A 6,893-nucleotide genomic window follows, 5' to 3' on the forward strand; every position below is an offset into this window, starting at 1 on the left:
GGAAGTCAATTACACCGTCGTGCGTGGAGAGTGGATACACAGATATGGCCTATTTATGAATGAAATTCATGCATTTATTTGTCATTTAAACTGATGCAAACAGGGAAAGAGTAGAAAAGACGTACACAACAATCCAGAACGTCAGTCATCATGGACCTGTTGCAGCTTTACGAGTGGATCGATATCAAAAGTTTTTATTGCTGAGTGATTATACCAGAAATAAAGCGCCGAAGAACTTTCCTCCTGGACCTTGGTCTTTGCCGATTATAGGAGACCTTCATCATATAGATCATAGTAAGATCCATCTTCAGTTTGCAGAGGTAAATAAAATTATTGTTGTGAAAATCGATGTTTCGATAGTTGGCGAATGCATGATCTGAACTGCTCATTCTGCGTCTGGACGTTTAAATGTCCCACTTCAGACCTCACTTCCATGCAATCAGAAGTCACGTTCACATGTTGACCACATGATGTCGCCACGACATAACGAGATGAGCATAATTGTGTGTTTTTTCTCAATTATGGGAAAAAACTGAATAAAAACAACATAAAATCGCTTTGAAAACAGCCGACGAAAAGCAAAAACGAGTATTATTACATAAACTTAGTGTCTAATGTTAAAGTTGGTTTTTACATTTATTTATTTGTTTTTATTGAAATAACAATAATAGGGGAATAAAAAGTAATACCAAAGCACTTGAATCTATAAAACAATAAAATCAAAATTCTGCATTTTATATTAAAAATCAATCATCCATCGATCTAATACATTAAGTATCATTTTCAACAGCTGAGATGTCTTAACAGCGTTATGATTGTTCTGTATTTAAGTTAGAGAGTGGTGAAAAAAACTGTAAGTCAGTGGAAAATAGTAACATACGCTTTGGTTTATGTATATGATATTTCCCAAGTAACATAAGAATTTTAATTACAACTTCCATTTCCAATAAACCGTATCACAATCCATAAACAAGACCATTATATCAGTTATTGTGACAAACCTATAAAACAAATCAAAAAGAAACAAAGAAACTTGGGACCAAAATAATTTGGTATAATTACAACTGAAAAGTAAATTGTAAGATTGTTATAGCATAATGGTGAAAATCCTTCTTTAAACTTAGCTTCTAATAAAATCATTGCATAATAGTCTTGTTTTTGAATAATATATATTGATTATTCCAAGTAACACAGGAATGGGAAGAAAAATGTGTTTTTGTTGACCAATTTCCACGCATTCAAAGCTTAATTAACTTAATTGGGAGTTTGGTGCATTTGAAATCACAGTTAAGTAAAAAATTAAGACCGCCACATTTTTTAAAGATTAGATAAAGAACCATGAAAAATTATAATTACAATTACAACTAGATGCGAAAGTTCGTCGAGACAAACTTTAAGTTGGCTTGATAAAGTCGGACCAGAAAGTTTGAAGAAGTTTGAAGTTTAAATTAGTTTGAAGTTTAAATTAGTTTGAAGTAGTTTGAAGTTTAAAGTAGTTTGAAGTTTAAAGTAGTTTGAAGTTTAAAGTATTTAAAAGTAGTTTAAAGTATTTTGAGTGGTTGGTTAGTTGTCACAGATGGTTACTATGGAGTTTTTATAGAGTTCTTAGCATGATCTTGGCATTATTTAACACAAAGAAAGAAATAAAGATAGGTTAGAAAGATAAAAAGGTTAGAAAGAAAGATTAGTTCGAAAGAAAGAAAGAAAGAAAGAAAGAAAGAAAGAAAGAAAAAGAGTAGTTAGAAAGAAAGAAAGAAAGAAAGAAAGAAAGAAAGAAAGAAAGAAAGAAAGAAAGAAAAAGATTAGTTAAAAAGAATGAAGGAAAGATTAGTTAGTTAGAAAGAAAGAAAGATAGGTTAGAAAGATAAAAAGGTTAGAAAGAAAGATTAGTTAGAAAGAAAGAAAGAAAGAAAGAAAGAAAGAAAGAAAAAGAGTAGTTAGAAAGAAAGAAAGAGAGAAAGATTAGTTAGAAAGAATGAAGGAAAGATTAGTTAGTTAGAAAGAAAGTTAGAAAGAAAGAAAGAAAGAAAGAAAGAAAGAAAGAAAGAAAGAAAGAAAGAAAGAAAGAGAAAGAAAGAAAGAAAGAAAAAGAGTAGTTAGAAAGAAAGAAAGAAAGAAAGAAAGAAAGAAAGAAAGAAAGAAAGAAAGAAAGAAAGAAAGAAAGAAAAAGAAAGAAAGAAAGAGAAAGATTAGTTAGAAAGAATGAAGGAAAGATTAGTAAGAAAGAAAGAAAGATAGGTTAGAAAGATAAAAAGGTTAGAAAGAAAGAAAGAAAGAAAGAAAGAAAGAAAGAAAGAAAGAAAGAAAGAAAGAAAGAAAGAAAGAACAAAAGAAAGAAAGATGGATTAGTTAGAAAGAAAGATAGATTAATTAGAAAGAAAGAAAGATGGATAAGTTAGAAAGAAAGAAAGAAAGAAAGAAAGAAAGAAAGAAAGAAAGAAAGGGAAAGAAAAAGAGTAGTAAGAAAGAAAGAAAGAAAGAAAGATCAGTTAGAAAAGAATGAAGGAAAGATTAGTTAGAAAGAAAGAAAGAAAGATAGGTTAGAAAGATAAAAAGGTTAGAAAGAAAGATTAGTTAGAAAGAAAGAAAGAAAGAAAGAAAGAGAGTAGTTAGAAAGAAAGAAAGAAAGAAAGAAAGAAAGAAAGAAAGATTAGTTAGAAAGAATGAAGGAAATATTAGTTAGTTAGAAAGAAAGAAAGAAAGAAAGAAAGAAAGAAAGAAAGAAAGAAAGATGGATTAATTAGAGAGAAAGAAAGATGAATAAGTTAGAAAGAAAGATAGATAGATTAGAAAGAAAGAAAGAAAGAAAGAAAGAAAGAAAGAAAGAAAGATGGATTAGTTAGAAAGAAAGATAGATTAATTAGAAAGAAAGATGGATAAGTTAGAAAGAAAGATGGATTAGTTAAAAAGAGATAGATAGATAGTTTAAAGTTTAAAGTAGTTTGAAGTAGATAGATGGATGAGTTTATTTGTTTAAATGAGTCTCAATGGCTCATATAGTATATAGAACGGCAGTTTGGTTTAGTCTTCAAGGTGTTTAGATTTAAATTTTTTGTCGGTTTGAATTTTTTAGAACTCCCCAATGTAAGTCAATGGGAGTTTTTGAATTAGTTTTTTCGAGTTTTGATCGTCATTTTTAGGAAAACCGTAAGTCCGATCAGTCTGAAAATAGATAGCACACTTAGTCAGAAAAGTTTGAGTGTCTGAGCCGAGTTTGGAGTATGTAGAGTTAAAGCTCTAGGAGGAGTTACATATAGAAATTTTTAGTCTCAGAAGAATAATAAGTTTAAGTACAATATCAGTAAGTTGGCTTTCTCAAGCCAACTTAATTAGAGAGCTCTACAATTCAATTATTACTAGTAAAAAAACGAATTAAAGATATGTATAATTGCAGAGCTATCTAATTGAATTAAAGAGCTCTGCAATTGCATTCTTACTAGTAACAATTCAATTGTAGAGCTCCGTAATTAAAAATGAATGGAAGTCAATGGAGACATATGACTAGTAAAAATTCATTTGTAGAGCTCTCTAATTGGAACTGTTTCTAGTAAGAATTGAATTAGAGAGCTTTGTAATTGTAATTCTTACTAGTAAAAATGCAATTACGATGAGTAACGCTGGGTACAATTTAAGATAAAACGGCTTGCCATATACAGATGGTGGACAACCAGAATGCCTATTACCGCCGCGCCAGCCGCCGCGGTGATTTCGCATAAATAAACCAGCCGCATTTCAAAGTCGTTCCCAAAATGACCGCCAGGTGGCGCAAAGGGACATTGTGCAAAACAGCAGCAATTGCCGTATTTTAAAATGTAAGTGGGTTAAATATAAAACCCTAAGCCTAATAGGCATATTTTTCATATATATATAGGCCTATTAGGCTACAACAGAATAGAACCAAAGATAGAATCAATTTTAGAACTGAAAAAATAGAATCAAAAGTTAAAAATAGAGACGATATTAGGAGCAATGACGCTGAATATTTTTACTATTCTATTGAGGAATTAGATAAATGAAGAGCTCTCGTGAGCGATACAATTGCATAGTAATGTATAGTGATTTCAAAAGCAGTCCTTAAAAAAAAAAATACTTGGAGTAGTGTGGCATAATTTTTGAGAGATTACGCGGAACGCGTTTTAGTTAAGATCCTGGTTTCAATGCCCTTAATGTATAGGCTAGGCTACTGCTTTAAAAAAAATGTCACAACGCGTTTTGAGATTGTTTTGAATTAAACATTGAAGTTTAAAATGTAGTGTTTTGGCACACCAGGCCGAGTGGCGTTACGCATTGTTCAAAAATCTGGTTTTATTCTGGCATGTTGAATTGGCGTTAGAATTTTGTTTTAGATTTATTAGATTTAGATTTTAGATTTCGTTAGATTTATTTTTCTCATAACAGCTAAAATAACTTAATATATGCCTTGTCTTAATATGACCTACTTAATATAGGCAATAGGCATATAATAGCCTAATAAATTAGCAAAACTTGGCCACTAAATATTTAATTTTCAATTATTTTAATTATCACAATTAAAGTTTTAATTGTATTAAATTGAACAAGCGCAACAATCAGCATTTAATCAAATATTCTAAAAGATGTATTATTAATAATAATGTTATTTCAACATAATATTTCGTTTTTTCGACATAATATGCGTGCGTGCAACAAGCAAGATGTGCAGGGACGGATTGACAATCTGTGCGTTCTGGAAAAGTCCAGAACGGCCGTCCAACCGAAGGCCGTCGGCACAAAAAAAAAAAAAAAAAAAAAAAGTCTAATAAAGCAATATGAACCGTCAACAGCAGGGGCACTAATATGATCACTTATATGCTACGTGTAAAAAACAACAACGGAGGAAGAAGAGTCGGCCTATAGCCACTGACAGAAAGTTAGTTTTATAAGGCTGCACTTTTAAATTTGCTTACATTATATTTGAATAGCAGTGGTCTCCAACCTGGTGCCTGTGAGTTGCCCGCTAAACATTCTATAAATAGCCCTAACTTGCCGTCGGAGTTCCAGACTTCGGAAAAAATTGTATAATTTTGCGACCTTTTCAACTAAACGTTTCAATTTGAACTTTTGCCTCTACAAAATTACCCAACTCTTTTTGATTATACGCTGTCATTTGCGTTGCGTATGTGAAACATCAAATGGCAAACGCTCAAAAAGCGGAACAATGATCTGAGCAGCGCATTATTAGCTCGGGCCAAAAAACAGATCGCGGCCAAAGCAGCTGTGCGGGCTGATCTCGATCACGCGAACATTAAGCCTGGTTTATACTTTCGCCTGGCTCCGCAGCGCGAGTCTCCGCAGACTGCGCGCGCACCTCCCGAAACGGACGAGGCGTTTATACTTGACGCGCTCGCCGTTGTACTATTCTTTGAAACGATAGGGGGCGACTCGAGTAATTGTCCTCTAAACCACCAGGAATCAGCAGTGAGAAGAAGAAAGCTATACACACGTGACAATGTTTATTTTAGTACCAATACCACACCACAAAAAGAATCGTGTAAAACCCAGTAAACCCTGAGATTATTACTCGTGACAATAAAACAAAATATATGTATACTAGAATGTGTAAAAAACATAACTAAATCAACGATCTCCTTCATATTTTCTAATTTCACTAAACATTTCATTAAGTTTCGTGAACATTTTTATTAAACATGGACCTTTGTGTTCATTAAAAATACTTTTTATGCTATTGTATGCTCATTTTTTAAATGTAAGCAACTCATTTATACTGCAAACTGGGTGCTGGTGTGGTGAGAAGTTCGAGCTCGGCCAGATTCGGCTCGAAGGCGTTCATCTTCGGATGCGGCGCCGCGCGCGTTGTTACAAAAAATGTCGCGCACACCGCCAGCCGAAATTGGGTCTTGCGAACCCAACGCGCACGACCGCCCACACCGCAATGACATCATTTTTGCCGCGCGCACCTTCGCGCTCGTGCGGACGCGTCGAGTATAAACCAGGCTTAAGGCTATTACACAGAGCTGCGCGATCAACTGAGAACGAAGCATTTAAATTCAGCGCAGAATTCTCTATCTCTATCTCTATTATAAACCCACAAATGACTATGTGATTTAAGCTTGTAAAAAGCCAGATGAAACATCGCTGATATTCTCAACATATTGACGCAAAAAAAAAAAAAAAAAAAAAAAAACAGGCGAAACATTGTTCCGAGAACAAACCAGTTAGAAGACATTTCACACCAAAACTTATGAATTAACTTTAGTAAAACAAACTTTTTTGGCAGAAATGTGCCTGTAGGCCCTATTCATATTAAAAATGCTGTTATATTAATATAGTCATGTATTAAATGTAGCCTAATGCAGTAATGTTTTGTTTAGAAGTTATGGCAGTTTATTTATTTTTTTTTTTTCATTTATATTTATACTAAATTTTTGCGCTACTGTTTTTGATAACACATACAATAGGTTTATAGAAAATCAACAAAAAAAAAATCAATCATGAATATTTTCATAATTTTTCAGAATTTTTTTTTTTTTTTTTTTACGCTTGTAAGTCTGAACCAGAATATCAAGATATTTTATTATTTCCCATATGATGGTGAAAAGTAAAAAAGCTTCGCCATGTTATGTATAATAAATATTGGAGTATAACAAATAAAAATTCCTTCTAGATTATTTGATCCCTTGAGGTATGGCCCTCGCACACAAAAAGGTTGGAGACCCCTGGTATATAGTAACTATATGTTTTATAATTACAAGTTTGTGTAATTTGGGGTTACTGTGACATTTCATTATTTGTATTTTATGGCATTACATTTTTTGTTTTTATTTAAAGGCTGAGGCTTCATTAATAAACACAACCCCAATTATCATCATTGGTTTTGAGATGTTACTTGCTGTGAATACCTTGTCGGATAGGCT

Source organism: Rutilus rutilus (genome assembly GCF_951802725.1).
Source record: "Rutilus rutilus genome assembly, chromosome: 15".
Taxonomy (NCBI): Eukaryota; Metazoa; Chordata; class Actinopteri; order Cypriniformes; family Leuciscidae; genus Rutilus; species Rutilus rutilus.